Source organism: Equus przewalskii, chromosome 20 (assembly GCF_037783145.1).
Source record: "Equus przewalskii isolate Varuska chromosome 20, EquPr2, whole genome shotgun sequence".
Lineage (NCBI taxonomy): Eukaryota > Metazoa > Chordata > Mammalia > Perissodactyla > Equidae > Equus > Equus przewalskii.
Genome location: NC_091850.1, coordinates 26,916,786 through 26,936,495, shown reverse-complemented (window position 1 = coordinate 26,936,495; position 19,710 = coordinate 26,916,786). Strand labels below are relative to the sequence as shown.

Sequence of the window (19,710 nt, the reverse complement as noted above, 5' to 3'; positions counted from 1 at the left end):
ACCAACCCACTGTTGTAATTCGATTGCTTGTGAATTTAATCACTGTCCTTCTTCCATCTTACCGCTCTCCTTGTAATCTCTTACTCCCAAGGTTAGGGTCTACCCCTTAATCCCAGATGGTGCCATGACTTTGGTTGACCAGCGCTCTTGATCCTGACTACCTCATCCATTCTTTCCCATTGCTTCTGGTCAAGCTTAGCCCATCTGCCAGGACGTTCGCTTGCTCATACCTAATCTCACCTTTCTACTGAGGATTACTTGTCTTGAATGCCACCTTCCTGTCCCTAGATTCTTCAGGTGCTGTGACCATCTGCTACCTCTCCTTCCCCACACTGGGCCCGCACACTGTCCTCATCCCTCCTCTCCTACCAGCAGGACCCCCACCATCACCTTCCCAGACGCGGAGGCAGGTCTGATCTCCAGTTCTAACATGACTGCCCCCCCATCCCCAACTCCACAACTTTTTTCTGTCAAAATCTTGGAAAAGGAGAGAGATTACATCATCCTCCTTTTCTCTGTCCATTTACCAAGAAACCTGAAAATGTGGCAGGTCTATCTTTCCATGAAGGCTTGCCTGAATTTTCTTGCTTCCACTTGACTGTAATGTGAGCCAGCACTCGGAGCCATAGAAACCTGACACCGTTCAATAAGCAAACAAGTGTAAATGCCAAGAGTCAACATGCCACTGGAGCCTTGAGTGAAGGAGGCCTTGGAGCAGGGATTGTTCATCATTTTTGCTGCGTTAATGTGACATTAGACAGTTTCTCTGGCAGGCATCACAGTAGTGTCAGCAGGAACTTATCTGGATACAGTAGTTAGTTGCCTGTGACAAGAAAGAACCAAGTAACCAAACACACAATATTTCTGCCTCAGGTTTATTTGTCTGCCTGTTGGGGGGAGGCATTTGGGGCAAAATACAGATACAACCAAAGCACAAACTTGTGAAAATTGGTACACCAACGCTCTGAATATTTAACTAGAAATAGATTTATGGACACAATTCCAAAATGTTCACATAAGCAAAACAACTGATTGAACCGTACTGCATTTGTCTGTGATAAAATTGAAGATCATTTATCAAGCTGTCCGTGGAATCCATGATTTGAACTGACACTGATGACATAAACAGATATTCAAGGTTATAAGAATTTCATGAATAGCTCAAGGAATTCAAGGACACCAGTTGAAAAGGCTATTATGATTTGGTTTCTGGACATCTGGCCGTGGTATCCAGCCAACTCTCTCTCCTCCCTCCTCTCTCTTCCCATTCTAACAGTTTTCCTACAAGCTACCAAAGGAAGGGGCTGACACAAATAAGGCCTCCATGCCCTTGAACTTTTCAGTTCCTGAATGCTATGCGGATGGCAGCCATTTATCACCTTCACAGAGGCCAGTAGGGTGCGGGGGCAGGACAAGAGTCTGGCTTCCTGGCCGGTTCTGTGTTTTCTATGATATTCTGAAAATGATAAATACACTTGTTACTGTATCAGCCCTGCAGAGGAGAAATGTAAAATGAGAAAGGGCAGAATTTGTTCCACCTACATGATCACACAAGTTATATATGGATTATATGCATCAGAGATATTTCTCTGCAGTCAGATGTTGAAATCTAGAGTGCCAAAGCTATCAACAACTAGATAGTTTAACAGTCTTTCTAAATAAACTTCATTTTATTAATTGTGCTCCACTTTATATTTTGAGCATTAACAAACAAAAGTAGCTGTTATGTTTTGATTTAAAAAAAAAAAGGAAGCCGTATTTTTAAAAAATCTCACTTTTGGAATTTCCCAAGTCTCTGGTAAAATGCCCAAATATCTAGATCTTGGCAGAGCTCCAAGTTGTTTCAGAAATGATTCCACAGTGCTTCAGTGAATGGTGGCATAATGCAAAACATGTTGATCCTGTGCTGAGTCATTAATTAGTGACATTTATTGAACGCTCATTGTATACAATGCCTCATACTGACACAGCATACTAACAAAAATATGAGAAAGGAGCCTAATTACACTGAGGGAGAAGCAGAGGAAGCTTTCTTTAAGTCAAAGGAACAGGTCAATGGAGAAACAGCTGCACTTATAAACTTTCTTACTCTAAAATTGTTCCGTGGTAATAAATAAGTGAAAATATGAGCTATAAATAGAAAGGCACAGCAGATTCCAAAACCCTTTTCTGTAAAGAGACTTGATGTGGAACATCTTGGTTAAAAGTCAAGCGAGTTAATAGAAGTCGTAATAAAGACTGAACTGCTTTGCTCTGTGATATTTGGACAATTCTGTAGCAAACGACTCCGATTCCAGCCTTTAGTAATCGACCAAGGGACAAAAGGTTGCCAGCATTTCTCTCTTTAAACTTTATGCATCTGTAGAAAATTTGGCTCCTTGTAGACTAAATAATTGTGACTTTAAATCAAGGTTAACGGTATGCAGGTTCAATAGAGCTAATGGAAAATTTTTATTAACAGGCAATCTTGAAGTAAAAAACACGATTCCTATGACTGCAATTAGACCTAACTACCATCTATAACACTGAGTTTCTCTCTGATATTTTCCCAAAAAGGAATAGACATGGTTTGCTTACTCAAATATTTTGGAATAAAATTGTTTGCTTTATTCATTTTAGAAAAAAATCCCCTTCGGGGGAAAAAAATCCAGTGTGTGAGTTCCCTTCCTGTCAGCAATCTGACAGGATAAGTATTGTCAGATATACAGAAGACAGGTTGAATTTCCCCTGCCTAGTCCTTTTTGCTCCCTTGCTGCTGGGAACAGTGCCTCAGTTTCACTTTGGGGAACCATTGTGCTTCAGGTAGCTGAAACCTCATCCCTGTCTCCAGAGATGGACATATAGCCTAGTCCTGGCCAAACAGGGAATCTCTGGCCACAATGATTAGGTAAAAGATTGGCCTTGACCCAAGCCAGACCAATGAGACTCAGTTTGGGGGTTACTACATTGGTGGCTGCCATCTTGTTCCTCATGAGTCTGCCTAGTAGTGAAGCTAACATGGAGGAAAGCAGAGCTGAGAGATGGAAAAAACCCTCGATACTTGAATCCATATTTTGAGGATCTAGATCCAACTATAAGTGAAGCCCCGATTCAAGCTAACATTCTCTACTTTATCTACCTCCCTACTCCTTACCCCCTGGTCATTCCCCACTCAGCTGCCAGGACTTCCACCTGATCACATCTTGCCGAACTTCCCTGGTACAAATCACCTGCCTCGACTATCTCTTTGCTTGTCCCACACTCTCCAGGTAGTTGCCTTGCCTGCCAGCTCTTCCTTCCAGGAGAGTCTGCACACCATCCTCATTTTACCCTCTTACCCATGTTCCCCACTCCCAACACCTTCCCAAAGTCAGGTGGGTCTCTAGTTCTAACATGTCCTGCCTGCTCAACCAGCACCTTTGCTTAAGGTGATGTGAATTAGGTTTCTGTCACTGGCAACTAAAATAGCCCTTGATCTTCATAGGTAACAGAACTTAATCTTTTCAGAGCAGACTGATTTTTTTGAAAGAGCCAAGGGTCACCTAGAATCAGGCCTTTCGAATAAGGTAGGCATTCAAGCATGAGAGTACCATCTTGTGCAGAAAATATTTTGCACTAAAATATAGTGAAATATAATGAATATAAACTAAAATGTGATGAAACTAATTTCATACGTGCCTCTAGTAATTCAAAAGAGGAATTTCTATGATGCCTCCTTAAACTGAAATGGCATCAAGTTAAATGCATGTCATTATATAACTGCTAATCAAGTGAGTGGCTTTAGACCAACACACTCTGTGAAGTGTGGCTGACACATCACTACATTGGTAATATCTTGGGAGGCTGGTTTAAAACTCAGATTTCTCGGACCCACTCCAGGCCCATTGAATCAGAATCTCTAGGAATTCGCCTGGGAATGTCCATTTTGGACAAAATTCCAGGTAACTTTCTAGGCATACAAAAGTTTGAGCACCATTGCCTTGAGTTCTGTTTCATATGTGTTTTTCTAGTTCATCTTCAAGTGTTACTGTCTGAACCTAAAGGATGATTCAAAGAACATCTCATCATTTGTAAGATTGAGACTAAATGAGTGCACCTGTAAAAAGTAGAAAGGTTCAAGCAATTTAGAAATGCTTAGGGGTAGACATAGTCAGCTTAAGTTAAGTTAGCTGTGGTAACAATGAACCTAAAATATTAACGGCTTATGACTTCAAAGATTTCTTTCTTATGCTTTTCCATTTCCATCACAGGACACTCTATAACTCTGGGCTATTGGCACAATCTTTCTCTGGGACAAAACTGGTCTTGTAGCAGAGGGTTAAAAGAATAGGTAGACTATAGGCTGGTTCCTAAAGGGTCTGCTCAGAAGTGACACATGCCACTTGCAGTCATGTTACATTGGCCAAAGCAGGTCACATAACCACCCCTGTGCCCAGAGGAGTAGGGAAGGATAATGCTGTAGAAAAAGGATACTACAGAAAGGAGCAGCAAGTATTTTTGAAGCTACCACATAGGACATTTGATAAAGTAGGTCATGTGTTCTTGAAAAAAAAATGGGAGGGGGAGATGTGTCGTCAGATGAGTTTGGGGACTGTTGCATAATCTATCCATCTCTGAAGCTACAGAATGCAAACCAGCTCTCAGAAATCCTGCAATGGAAAAAAAAAATTAAGAACATTTAACCCATGTTTCTAAGCTTTGTTTCCACGGAACCCTTTTCAAACACCGTCTCAACACACTTCAACAATTTGAGGTGCGCTGGATAAGGACGCCACTAGTGTTGTAGACAAAACAATATTTTCTTCTTCCTCTACTGCAAAGCATGCATGTGGGATATTCCTAGTAGAATATTGCGTAATAGATTCAGTGTAGCTTCAAGCTATTCATATATTAAAAAAAAATCCTGATATTCTACTAAGTCAGCAAAAAAACCTAGGGAATTCTATGCAAATATCTTTAATATTATACTAACAAGTAATAGGCTGTCAAGATCTAATAGCGGTACTAGAGAGGACATAAGAAGTGAATCTAGTAAGCAAGTTCTCCTAGGTATGCGAGTGTTCCAGAAAAGGTTTTACTTTTAAATCTTTCTCACTACCATGTTTGGAATTGGCAATTCCTGTAAATTGGAGCAATGTACTTTCTTTTTCCATTTATGGGAACTTGTCATTTTAAAAGTTCATAAGCAGTTCTGTAGCTATAAATAAGCATCAAAGTGCTCACCTCTAAGGGAGTCAGGACTGGGGAAACATTTTCTACTTTTTCTCGACCTCCATCCAATTCATCCTTGCACCTCCACTAAGATGCCAGTGATATTCAATGTTTCTACTGCTGTGTAAGCAGAGGTTCCTGTTTCTCAAAGTCATTATGGGGCTGGAGCTATGCCACAAACAGAGATGGCCATGGTCACCTCTCAGTTTTTCCAGTTTTAAGTCACTGGTGGTGAACACCTTTTTGAAATCCATCCTTTGTTCTCTGACTCTTTTCCCTCCTTTATCATTGCCTCTCAGTCTCTCCCTGGCTCCTCCTCAGAAAGCTACTCCTTAAATAATGGGGTTCTTCCAATCCTGCCCTTGGCCCTCTTCTTAACTCACTTTCTACATCTGCTGGGGTGAATTAGTCTACTCTCTGGCCTTCTGTGCCACCCAGATCTGTCTCCACCCCACGTTGCTTCTGAGCTTCAGTACTACATTCTAACTGTCAACAGGTTGTCTCCACCTGGTGCTGCATATTTGCCTCAAAATTGATGTATCCCAAACAAAACTCTGCATTTTCCTTCCCAAACTTGTTGTGATTTTCCCTGTTTACTTCACTGTTTCACAAATTGTTTAGTCTCCCGAGTAAAAAATGGGGCATTGTCTCTCCATCTCTCTCACCCTTAAGGTCCAAGTCACACCCACCTTCTGTGCAATCTCAGAGACATGAGTCTTGAGATCCTTCTCTATCTCGGTGCCCTGCCTTAGTTCAGCTGTTGATTACTCCATGCCTGGATTCTGAGAGTGTGCTGTGGTGGTGAAGAATATGGATTCTGGTGTCCAGATGGCTTGGGATGGAATTCCAACTCTACCTCTTCTTGTAGAGTCACCAAGCCAAGATATTTAACCTCTCTATGCCTCAGTTTCCTCATCTATTAAAAAATCATTATAATACCCACCAAATGGGGTTGTTGTGAGGATTACTTTGGTAAATAGATACAAAATGCCTGATACACAGTAAATGCACAATAATAGAGTTACTAGCAGCATAACAACTTTTTAGCTGATTTCCCTGGTACTAATCTCTTTCCACTCCCATTATAATCATCTTCCTAAGAAACTAACCTTATCATGTCACTCCTCAGCTTCTACGGGCTTTCTACTGTTTAAAGAATAATGTTTAACTTTCTTAGCAGGACATTTAAGATCCTTCGAAAATCTGTTCCCAACTAACTTTCTGGGTTCATTTCTGGCCTCATAGTCTCTAAACGCTGAGTCTACACTCTGGGCCAGCTAAACTTCTTACCACTCTTCAGACACTCCACACCCATTCATAGTTCTGCACCTTTGCATGTGCTACTTCTGCATTAGTCAGCTTTCCTAAGTTATGCTGCTGTAACAACCATCCCCAGGCTTCAGTGGTTTTCAACAGCACAGGTTTTTTCTTGCTCACATCACATGTTGCCTGAAGGTTAGCTTCAGTTCTACTCCAAGAGGCTTCTTTGCTCTGAGACCACACTGAATGAGCCACCCCTTTCTGAAAATGATTTTCTCATGTGGTAGAGGGAAAAGAGACACTTTGAAACATCATGATGGATCTTAAAGGTTTTGTTCAGGAGTCACATAAAACACTTCTACTCACATTTTGTTAGCCAAAGCAAGTCACATGGCCAAGTGACCTTAATTGGGGCAGGGAAATATAAACCTCTCACAGGGAGATGGAGCAAATAATTGGAAACAATAATATGATCTCCCATAATTCCTATATTTGAAACGCCATCACATGTCCTTTTTTTCCCTATTCTTTGAAACCTTCAAAGCTTTATTATCACCTCCTTTGTGAAGTGTTTCTGTTGGCAGCAGGCAGTTAGCTCACTTCTCTGCATTCTCTCAGGATTCTGGCCCCACTTCTAATAAAGTGCCTGTCACACTGTACTAAGAGTAACTGTTTACACCCCCCTTTCTCTCATGAGCAAGGATCACAACTTCTTGATTTCTCTATCCTTGGTTCCAAGCATATTAGTACTCCAAACATGTCAACAGAATGAATGAATGAGTCATTGTATTGCTTGGCCATTCGTAGGCAAAGTCGGGAAAGCCTTTCTGCTAATAAACCATGGTAGGTGGCCAAGTGACCCTTTCATGCAGGCAGAAAGGAAACTTAAAGATGAGGGAGAAAGCCAGTTTGGTTTTTTCTCCATGCCTACCAAATATTATGTCATTTTCTAATTTTGCCCTTCGTCCATTGCTACGTACCAAGAACAAGTGCTTTGAAAAGATACTATTTATGCATATAGCTTTTGGCATTCACATACATGTAATATTCAAATGAAAACAGATTATGCTCATATTTGTCAAAACTTTACTTCAAATTAGGTGATCTGTTGAAAAGAATACCAGCAAAATCATCTTGATGAACCAACAATAAGTCTCATCTTTGGTAGCCTTTTATGAAGATACTACATCAAATTGCCCAGGTGTTCGGTTTTACCTCTTGAGTGTTGCAAGTTCATCCCCCATCCTCTCCCCACTGGCGCTGTCTTAGTTCAGGTTCTCATCACTCCTTACCTGCCTTTTTTACCACACATCCCTGCTTGGTTTCCTTCTGCCCAGAATGCCCTCCTCCACTCCCTCAGCAACCTTCCAACCAAGAAAAGCTTTCCATCAGGCATCACTTCCTTCTGAACTCTCTCCAATGCCCTCTCTTCACCATCATCCAACAGAGTTAAATCCTGTCCCTCTGTATCTTTTCATCATTGTATTTTATCACATCTCATTGTAATTACTTGTTTATGTGTCGATTTTCTCTTAATGAAACAAGACTCCTTTGAGAGCAGGTATGGTGGTGTCCAATTCCTCTGTTACTCAGAGCAGAGTGCCTGTGCACATGCATAACTTTTGCTCTGTTGAGCTGCTGTTGAACTGAAGGCAAAGATTATGACTTACACATTTTGTGGCAAGTAATAAGGCACAATTGAAAACACTTTTTTTGATTTGGTATTCTAATGAATGCTAATATTTTCATGACTCATGGAGAATGTAGTGTCTCTAGTATCGACCAATATGTTTTGAGTTAATTAATGTGAATTTTAAGCTCCACGCAAAACTTTTTTGGAAATGAAGCAATTCTCATGAGAACTTATTAGTATACCAAGAAAATTCTTTAAAAAGCATTCTTCTTAGGATATTGTATGTCTAAAGGAAATTTAGAAGATACCATCAGTCTCTTTATCATCTTTGCCACAGAAAAGAAAGATGAAAGTTTCACTGAAACATAAGAACTAAAGAAAGAGAATTTATGTGTACCTTAGAAAAAGAGTACAACATGCTAATTTGACCAGATCTTCTAAAAGAAAAGAAAGCAAGTACAAATTACATCCATCTAATTAGCTCAAGAATAAAATTTTCAGTTTTGGTAACTCTAATACATGTTATGTAAGAGATCATGAGTGTAAGAGAGAGAAAGAGGGCGAGAGAGGTTGTAATTAAAGTAAATCTTCCCAGAACCCTGGGTTGCACCAGGAACGTGGCCAGAATAAACAAGGCTACTGACTTTTGCCAGGGTCATGTTTGGAGGTTACTTTATCATAGCCCTTGCTTGAAAAACATAATTTGAGCATAGAAGGGCTCCCAACGTTCAATGATCTCCATGTGCTTCCCATTAGGGTCGGAAGAAGAAATGCTGTGGTGGCTTCTGCAAATGGAATGGAATGGGAGTTTTCAGGCCTCTTTTCGATTTGACAAAAAGACTGTCTGCTGGCCTGGACATCACAAAGGCCCAGCTATTTCTAGAGTACAGGGATATACGATCATACAGAGTCACCAATGAACCATGGGGAATGGTCACTTAGTCGCCCATATTCTGTATAGGAAAGCATCTAGCTGGGCTCAGAATGGCTATCTCCCTTATTCTAAATAACATCATGATTTCTGAAGTCAATAGCAAAATATTACTAGTGAGTTCCCTTGCTAGCTGAGCTATTATGAATTTGGAAGCCACCAAAAATGACCTGTCAATCTTTACTTATTCACCCATTCCCTGCCAAGAGAGCATGACTGATCACCTAGGTCAGTCAATCCCCTTCGCTACTTCCCATGGGCAACCAGGATAGTGTGAAGACTAAGTCAAGTGTAGCATCACTGTTAGTTGCTTATCCAATATCCTCTTCCCTCTTTTTCCTCACTAAACACTTGTCCATTTAAATATTCACTTTCCTAGCCAATGAGACTTAAGTAGATGATATTTACTTGGGAGTTCTAGTAAAGCCTTTGATTGCCTGTTAAAAGGAGACAGAGACACCACTCTCATCCTGCTTTCAAAGCAGATAGGATATCTGAACTACAAAAAACATCTGGGAACATCTTGGACCATGAGGCACTAAGGATAGCAGAGCAGAAAGAGAGAATGCCATGTAGCTCATGGCACTGTGAGCTATAAACAATAGGTGCCAACAACCAGCTAACTCTGGATTTCTGTAATGTGTGAAAAATAATCCCCTATTTGTTGAAGCTACTGTTTTGGGTTTTCACTTACTTGCAGCCAAACACATCCCTAACTGATACACCAAGTCTATTAACAGAAGCTCAATCAGGGATGCTCAGAGAAAAGCCAGTCTCAGGCTACCAGTAGTAGAGGGATAATAGTTTAGAAGAGGTACAAGCTGGTCAGGTTTCCTTCCTCTTCCCAAATGTCCCTTCATTCCTCCCAACCGTCTCATGAAATTTTGAACTAGTCTTAGAAGATGGAATTAAAAGTTCCCATTTAAAAACATCAGTCCCGACACATGACATACCAGCATTATGACTTCATTCCTTTGACTCATGAAGTTGTTTCCGACACTAAGACTCATTAGCATCTATCCAGTCCATGTTAGATGTTCAGCAAAGTTTGTAACTTAAGAGACCTGGTCAGTTGAAAATAAAAGAAATGTCACAGTTATTTATACTCTTTTAATAAAAGAAGATGCAACTCTAACACACCAAATTTTACGTAATCTGATCTCCATTATGGAAATCCCATCTTAAAATTCCAGCTGTAGGTACTGTATTCACCTTTTATTACTCAGGTATACGACTCAGGTCTAAGATTTTCATGTAGATCCCATAATTATCTTTTGCAAATTTTATGTTTATATGATATTTTTCAAGTGCTAACATGTAGGTTTCTATAGGCATGGATCATATTTCTGTTGAAAAAAAAAACTCTCCAAACTGGTAACATCTGTTTGACGCACTGGGATGTTTTTGCACCTGGAGCATAGCCATACCCGAGGCCCACTCAAACATACAATTACACTAGAACCATTACATCAAAGCAGTTTTCTATGCTGGCTCCAATTTTAGGTTTGGCACAGTGTTTCATCTCGTTCTGCTCTAAAACTCTCCAATAGTATTCGGAAGAATGGGCACAAAATGGCAGATTGCTTATCTTCCTTTCTCTCTCCCATTGGAGAAATGCCCACCAAAGAACTTAGAAATGAAAGACAATCTTCACTTAAACATTCTTGTTAATAATAATAGCCACCACTGACTGAGACATTTACCATGTGCCAAAAGCTGTGCTAAGCACTATGTATACATCATCTCATTTACCCTCACAAGCTTATGAGTAGATATTAGTCTCTTGAGAGTAAGTCCTTCACACATCTGGTGAGTGAGTATTATGAGCAGCCACTGGGCTAGACTCTGGGAGTGCAGTAGTGAAAAAAGTGGCCCTGATACTCCCCCCAACCCCACCTTGGCCTCGCCCTCTACACACACACAGACATCTCATGGAGTCTAATGGGGAAAAGAGACATCACAGCACAGTGAGTATAAAGAAAGAGGGAAACTAAGGAGCATACAACAGGGGCTGTAACTCAGCTGGGGATGGGAGGAAAAATCTTATGGAGAAAGTGATGTTTAAGCCTAGACATTCGGGTAACGGGGAAGGCCGTACTGATACGGGGCGTGAAAATCATTCCAGGCAGGAGACATGGATGTTGTTGAATAACATGGGAGCAAGAAAGTGCCGGATAGCATTTCTGAGGGACTGGAAAAAAGGCCACTGTGGCTGGAGCTGAGGGAACCAGGGATAGAATGGCGAGGGGGACCAGATCTCGGGGGCCATGCTCAGGGCTTTATCCTAAAGGCAATGCAAAGCCATTCAGAGTGGTAGTTGTTGTCATTGTTTTGTGTGAGTGCATGTCTGTGTGTATATGTGTGTTGGGTGGGGTGGACAGGGAGAAGAATGATCAGATTTAAACCCAGATTCAGAGACATTAGGCCCTTTTGTCCAGTCAATCCAAAGCTGGAATTTGAACCCAGTCTGCTTGACTCCCATCCTTTACTCTTAACCCATCGTTCTCTGACATCTTCTAGTTGTACCAGCTTCATTCTAACCAGGGTGCCTTATCTCTATCAAATCCACCAAAGCACACACACATCTAGGGCTTACTACATACTTGGGCCCACGTTAGGGGCAGGGATTCAAAGGCCCTGGCCTGGAGATGGACCCTGCCTTCTGTTCCTTCTCAGGGGTAACAGTAGAATTTGGAATCTGTATTCTGACTCCACTCATTTATACCTGCCCCAAGGCCCATTTTACTTTTTGATCTATAGCAAAATTATATCAAAGTGAAAGTTAACTGGAACTGGGGGCTGTGAGGGAAAGCATTCTCTTGCTTACAAAATCTCCACTATCCAATTTAGTTCTGACAACAACCTTGTGAAGTGAGTATCCTGTTGCAGATGAGTAGACTGAGGTTCAGAAGCCCAAGGTCACACAGGTCGAAAGTTCCAGAACTCGGAGACCAGCATCTGTCTTCTGGGAACCAAACTCTCAGGGCTACACAGCCAAGCAGTTTCTCTCTGATCAGGAGGTGAGTCCTGATGAGGGGAAGGGCTCGAGGGAAATGATGTTAACGTGAAGAACACGTACGCAGCATAATATGAGACTCTCCAATGACTCTTCGTCGTTTTAAATATTTTTAACCAAACTCATTGTTGAAAAGCCCCACAAAAGTCAATACTACACAGAAAGGAAACGAATTTTCAATTCGAATTAAATTCTAAAGCACATTTTTTCTTTCCTACGTGTTTTTTTTAGGTTAAAAGTTGTATCTAGTTTGTGCTGTTAGTAGGACATCTGATTTTGCTCAAACAAATAAGTTAGGAATAGAATATTTACAAAATTCAGAGGCTATATTTGCTGAGGTCCTTGAGTGCCTTTTTAAAAAGGCCTTAGATGTCTATGGATTAATCACACACCTCTCAGAGCTTGTCCCTTCAGTGTTCAGGAAAGGGACAGCTTCTAATAAAACAAAAAGTATATTAAGAGCTGAACTTGGGAATTTGCCTGAAAATTTTTCTTTAGAACTAGGTTCTGTCTAATCAATCACCTATCTATAGGTTAGCAATGTTTTACATAGTCTGCCCATCAGATTAGAAAAGATCAGATGATGCATATGTTTCTTAGTATTTATTATGCTTTTACATTGAGATCTATGATCCTCGTTTCATGTTTTACAAGTATGTTCTTTGGGATACTGTCTTCTTTCAGGTTAGTGCTAACCCTTCCTCCCATTTTTTCCTACAAGTTAACTATGGATTTCGCTAGATCATGTTTAAACAAGAAATAGTAATGCATAGTGTTATACTTCAAAGAACTATGAATATTAAAGTGAGTGTTCCTTAATTGTAAAAAAAAAAAAAGAGTAAAATGGATCAAAGTGATTTTGCCTACTAAAAATAACTAAACTTCAACAGTTAGTTCTCAAATAGATGAAATTGAATCTCCAATTATATGCCTTTTTCCTGAAAATGCCACAAAATTCAAATCCGGTGTCATTAAATGCAGAAAGTTAAGGGAGGTGGTAAGGATAAGATTTGCTAACCTTATTTCATTAAGAACAGTATATGGAAAATACTGCAATGGAATTATAGCATTATTCAAATTTCATTTACAAATTAGAGTCAGAAGACAAAGAAGAAACAAAAACGTGCGCGCGCGTGCGTGTGTGTGTGTGTGTGTGTGTGTGTGTGTGTGTGTGTATTCTTCCCCCAATCCTTTGTTCTCAGACAGGAAGTAGCCCCACCACTTAAAAAGAAAGTCCCTACAGAAAGGAAAGAGCCCTTATTCACATCTCCCAGATCAATTTGAAAACTCCGAATGACTAGAGTTGGAAGGGGCAGGGGGGTGGCAAAATTTCTACTTTGCACAATTTAGAAACTCCCTCATCTTAATTGGGACTAGGTCCTTTACATATTTATCTCAGATAATTTTCATAAGCCCAGGAGGTAGAATAAATATTAATTATTCTCACCTAACTGGTAATTATTCTGAGATATAATCAAGTAAATTACCAGAGGTGACTCAGTTAGTAAATGCAGGATCTAGAATTAGCTTCAAGTCTTTTCTATTTTCCCTTCCTGTCCTGAATATAGGAAGATAGGTTTCTATCATTTACCTTCTGGAGATAAACTATTTCCACAAGACAGCAGGTTGCAAAAAAGCATTCTTTACCTGTGATGTGTAGAGACAGATCTTGTAGCGGGGGCTGATTTGCAAGCTTGGGACTTTCAGGAGGATTAGCCAAATACCAGGAGTCAAGAGAGGGATGAATCTAGGAAGGCAGGAAAACGTTTTGTAACTTGGATCCTAGAGACCCATGTACCATCGTGAATATGTTGGTGTCTCCTTTGACACGCTGTCTCTGCCCCTGTGCCTGGCATAGCATGTAAAGGTAAAGCACTGGTCTTGTTATGATATAGGCAATTGAGCATCTCTATATAACTGATACTTCAAAAGGCAAATACTCTTTCAATAACAATAGTAAATAAGAAGAACTGCATTTACGAAGTGCTTATTACACATCAACCATCATCATCATCATCAAAAATCATTAACATGTATTGAGTCCTCACTATGTATGAGACACTGTCCTAAGCTCTTTGCATGTATTGTCTCACTTCATTCTCATGATTATTCAATCAAGTAGATGCCATTATTACCTTCCTTTGCAGAAGAGGAAATTAAGACATAGGCTGGGAAGCCACTTGTCCAAGAACACAGGCTCCCAGCCCAGGGATTTGACTCCAGGGACTGCGAACGGCTTACGTGTTGCATTCAAAAGATTTTTGTTGATTTCTACTACATGCCAAACTCTGAGCACAAGTTGACAGAATCTCTGCCTCCCTGGAATTTGCAGTCCAGCAAAGAGAGACAGTAGTCAAGTGATGACATAAACAAATGTATAATTGCAATGGTGCCCAGGACTCTGAAGGGAAGGTTTGCAGGCCTATGCCCTCGTTTCATTTAGTCATCACAACCCAGTTCCTAGTCTACACCCGGGGCAGCAGAAGCAAGGTTTAGGGAGAGAAAGGAAAAATATTTAGGCACTTGGCTGAGGACAATCTACTCAGACTCTTCCAAGTTAGGAATCAATTCTTTTACTCTGGGGCATGTCACATTTTAGTTGCCGTTAGCAAATCATTTAGCTCAGAGGCTTGAGAGGTAATGACGTGCACGTTAAGAGTTCCAGAACATGGATTTTACTTTAGCACAACTCACCCTATTTTTATACGCAAAGATTTCCTCCTGAGTGTATGACAGAGACCAGGCACTGAACCGACCCCTCACATGGGCAAGCAGGCAAGAGATTCTGAGCCAGGAAGTCCATGCTTATACTCTAACTTCTCATCTGTGTTGTGGAATGTAGAATTTGGATTAAAAGCTTTGTTTATTTCTGTTCAAAGCACTGGAAATAAAAGGTTTGTGCAGATGTTTTAAGGATCCTATATAGACTATTCACAAACTTTTGTGGTCAGTTAGCCACTGTAGTCAGGACCAATGACTCACTCTGAACTGGGTTTTGCTGGTTCTTAAAATATTGAGTCTTGTCCTTAGCAAAGTTGATGAGTTCATCACAAACATGGCTAGCTGGGGAAGCGGGTGGCGGGGGTGGAACTGTGTGAAATATTCTGTGTGACAAAAGTTTGTTTCCTCTTCCTAGCCGTTCCCAGACTACTTTTGACCCAAGGAGCATTTCAGTCTAGGAGACATCTTGAATTGGAGCATCTGGTCAAAACCCTGCATTCTAGAAGGAGAAAGCTGAGTCCTTGAGAGGTTAAGTGATATGACCAATGTCATGGGCCTGCTGGTGGCACAGATGTGCTTAGAACTCCAGTCTCCAGAGCCACAGTCCATGGCTCCTTACTTATTGCACGCTGACTCCTGGACTGAAACTCTTACTTTCTTTTGATATTATTGTTTCTTCTCTTCTCTGTCTCTTGTACCTTAAATGTGGCACCACAGTCCTGTAAATGGCATGTACTAACCCACCAACAATGGCTTGTAGTTATTGCCAACTAAAGCGTTAGTTCTGTAATTCTATTCTGTTTTCTAGGAGTATAGACTTTGGAACAGAAGACATTTAACAGAGGGAGACATAAAAACATAGAGACAAGAAACATGGAAGAAATTTTACATAAATTAAATTTTACAAGATATCTTAACGTTACATGTAAAGGGAAGAATATATGCATATTTGATGGTGATAAATGTGACAGACTCGGGAGCTGTGTATTTCAACAATGGTGTCAGGCAGAATTGTTTCTTTTCTAATTAGTCAAGGAAGGTTCAAGGGGAAGGGGAGGATTTCAAGTATGAGCTATGGGGAAAGTTTATAAATGCTATCAGAAAGGGTCATCCGGCATAGGGAAAAACTTAACCTTGTGTTGTCCCATACAATAGCGACTAGGTATTGTGGGAAGCTGATTAAAATGCAGCTTCCCAGACCCCATCCCTAAAGATACAGAGTCACTTGGTCTAGGATGGGCCCTGGGAAGTCTGCCTTAGGAATAAACATCCCAGGGTGATTTGGACGCAGGAGTCCAAGGCCCAAGCTTAGGGAAGCGCTGACCTACACATCCAGGGACAGTAGAAATTTTCCACTAAATGTGGGGTATTTAAGTTGAAATTATTTAAATTAAACAGAGTTTTATTCAGTTCCTCCATCACACCAGCCACATTTCAAGTGCTCAATAGCCACATGCAGCTGGTGGCTATAGTATTGGCCTGTACAGATGTAGAACATTTTCATCATTGGAGAGAGTTCTTTGTGAGAGCACTGACCTAGAAGTTGCATTGGAGAAGGGGCGGAAGGGATGAATGGGAGAAAGAAGAGCATATGGAAATGTTTACCAACAAAAGGATGTATAAGATACGGAGACACGAGGGGGTTGAGATACACTGAAGTGGCCGAGGGAAAGATCCTGAATTGGGTTTCATCTCAAACTCAAGGCATTGGCTAAATTTTAAAAATGGTGTGCCTCTGGGCAGAAGCATCCTTGTGGTTTTAGCTGGTGGATATTCCCTTGTACAAAGGAAAACGTGTACCTTCCGCAAAACTATGAAACAGTAAAAAGATCCGTGGTTTCCAGGACCTAGAGATGGGGAACACAGGGGATTTCTTAGAGCAGTGATACTATTCTGTATGATACAAAAATGGTGAATACATGTCGTGTATTTGTCAAAGCCTGTGGAATGTACAACACCAAAGTGAACCCTAATGTAAACTATGGACTTTAGTTCATAATAATGTATCAATATCGGTTCACCAGTTGTAACAAATGTTCCACACCACTGCACGAGTTAATGACTAGAAACTGGAGGTAGGGTGGGAAGGAGTGGGTAGGAGTAGATGGGAACTCTCTGTGCTTTCTGCTCAGTTTTTCTGTAAACCTAAAACTTCTCTAAGAGATAAAATCGATGAATTAATTATTTCCCAAAAAAAATTTCCACTCACTCTAAAAGTCTTCATTTTCACATAGACAATGAGAGGACAATAAAACACGTTAATCTAGTCTCAGTTGATAATCTAAGGTAACTATGTATTTATGTAAATATTTGTCATAAAAAAACCCCAGTGCATCTTCCTCCAGGTGTCCACCGCACTGTGTCAGGCCCTCATCTTGGTGAGCAGAGTGCAAGCTGGATTTTAGTTCACACTTGCTCCCTTCCTCATGTGTCTTTGTGCAGTGCACAAACTGCACAACTGTACACAGTCGTTCTACTAGGACCTCACCCATTACAGTGACTGGAGACAAAGGAGAACCATCTCTGTAGGGTGCCAAAGACTGACTGGAGGAACAGTCTGTTGAGAATAGATCACAGTAACCCACATGAAAAATACTGTTTTCCATTAGTGGAGAGTCAAGAAAGAGCCCTGAGAGACACTTAGAACAGCAGAAAAGTTGGGTGGTAAGAAGTCTAAAGGGACACAGGAGACAAAGCCAGGAAAGCAGGAGGCCAACTAGAGTCGACATCTGAGATGTGGCAGCTCCTTCTCTGAGCTGGGAGACTGAGCTGATAGCGATTTTGGTAGCACAGCTCTGCAGAGCAAAGCGCCTGGTAGAAGAGACAGCTGCTGGGAGAGAGGGTCAGGATTGAGGATGATCACCCCGGGAGGCTGTACACGCACGTACAGCATAGTGCCAGGGCTGGAGGGAAAGAAGAGAAGGAAAACACATCCCAACAATGACCGGAATGCATCAACTGTGCAAAATAAAACTCCTGGGAAAACCTAGCTGTGTCCTGCACTGTGGTTCAAGGAAAGTAAACGGATAAAAAGCTTTCCCTTCCAGGCCAGCAGGGTGAGCCCAACCCAGGTTAGGAGTTAGCAAAGTGCTTCAGATGTCAGCGTGAGAGGAACGGATGGAGCCAGTCTAACCTTCTAGTATTAGGGTAATCTTGAAAAGAACTACCTGCCGCAACAGGTAATCCTAGCAGCCAGCTTCACGGAATGACTGGGGAAGGAAGCTGACTTGTGGTACCTGCTCATTCTGAGCCACAAAGAGAGTCTCCGAATAGGTCTGGAGTATAGTTGGAAATTTCTACAGCCCCTGCCTATATAGGTCAGTGCTTCCCTAAGCTTGGGTCCTGGACCCCTGCCTCCAAATCACCCTGGGATGCTGGTTAACCAGGCAGACCTCCCAGGGCCCATCCTAGACCAAGTGAATCTGTATCTTTAAGAACGAGGTCTGGGAATCTGCATTTTAATCAGCTCTGTAAGTGATTCTTAGGTCACTGAAGTTTGGGGAGTTATTGCTGTAGATTGGTGGTTCTCAAACTGTAGTGTACATCAACATCTCCGGGAGAGCTTGTTAGCACACAGATTGCTGGCCCCACCTCTACAGTTACCACTTCAGTATCTGGGGCAGACCCAGAGAATTTACATTGCTAACAACTTCCCAGGTGATGCCGCTGGATTTACGGACCACACTTTGAGAACCACTGCTACAGAGAGAGAATCGAGAATCTCTCTTTACCCAGCAATGTTTTGTTTTGTTTGTTTTTTTGGTAGGGAAGATTGGCCCTGAGCTAACATCTGTGCCAATCTTCCTCTATTTTGTATGTGGGACACTGCCACAGGATGGCTTGATGAGCTGTGCATAGGTCCACGCCTGGGATTTGAACCCACAAACCCTGGGCCACCAAAGCAGAGCATGTGAACTTAACCACTACGCCAACAGGCTGGCCCCCAACAACTTTTTAAAAGCTAAGAAAGTGTAAATCCCACTTATTCATTCGAAAAATTGGACTAGCTTCAACCACCCTGTTATTCAGATGACTAACACCATGACCTCTTTCTCACCTTGTTGGATAACTTGGAGTTCTAAGCTGATAATACCAAAATGGATCTCACCTGGCCAGCCCTAATCTCGTATGTTGTTCTGGTTCCAAATGTTTGTATTATCATCAGCCCTGTCCTTTTCTCCTGTTTGGCAGTGACCTGCAGAAGACTATTCAGCCCTGTGTTACCCTGGGCTCCCAAAACTAAAATCAGCCCCTTTCTTCCCTTGCCATAAGGAGATATTCTGCAAAACATGCTTACAGAAAAAGAGAAACCTGAAAATATTTTGAAATGCAGAAAGTGTTATTTTGGGGAGTCTTCTGGGACAGGATGTCCCCATCATCAGCTGGAGGAAGCCCAGCTTCTGATAAACACTATTTTGCCTTGCAGAGATCAAAGGGAGCCATTTATTGAAGGAAGGGATGGAAGCATTTGATGGGGCCCTTCTGCAGACTCCCCGTAAACAGGATAAGCCCTATCAATGAAAGCTTAGACGCAGCCAGGCCACAGTCCCCAGGAACAATGGAGCAGCAAGAACAGTGGGTGGCAAGGAAAGAGCCTCGGTCCTGACAAGATTGTTCTGCCAAGAGAGTGGCCGTAAACAGGATTAGTTGTAATGAGATTATCAACTCAGGACCTGGAGGTCTGAACTGGAGAGTTCAGTGTAGCATAAAAAAAAGACACAGAAGTAGCTTGTAGGTCGAGAGGATTACAATGCAAGGAGCAAGGGCTTTCCCTTCCTGCTTCCCTCTGACATGCTATCTCTCCCGGGCTGAAAAGTTAGTCACTGTAATTGCAAATATTGCTTTGCAGACGCAGAAGAACCAGCAGCTAAAGCACTAACGTAGTGGTTTTCAATCAGGAGACACCAGCAAGTGGAGACAGTTTTGGTTGTCACGACTGGGGAGGAGGGTGCCACTGGC

The 19,710-nt window shown here is 41.5% G+C and overlaps 1 long non-coding RNA gene across 1 annotated transcript in view; it reads right to left on the bottom strand.

The window, feature by feature from the left end:
- Positions 1-861: 861 nt before the first annotated feature.
- LOC139077832 (uncharacterized) overlaps positions 862-19,710 on the bottom strand; it is a 216,045-nt gene continuing 197,196 nt past the window's right edge. The window contains exons 7-9 of the long non-coding RNA XR_011530368.1: positions 11,878-13,777; positions 9,968-10,078; positions 862-4,628 (exon numbers count right to left, since the gene is read on the bottom strand). This is a non-coding gene — a long non-coding RNA (uncharacterized lncRNA). The remainder of the gene's footprint in view (positions 4,629-9,967; positions 10,079-11,877; positions 13,778-19,710) is intronic.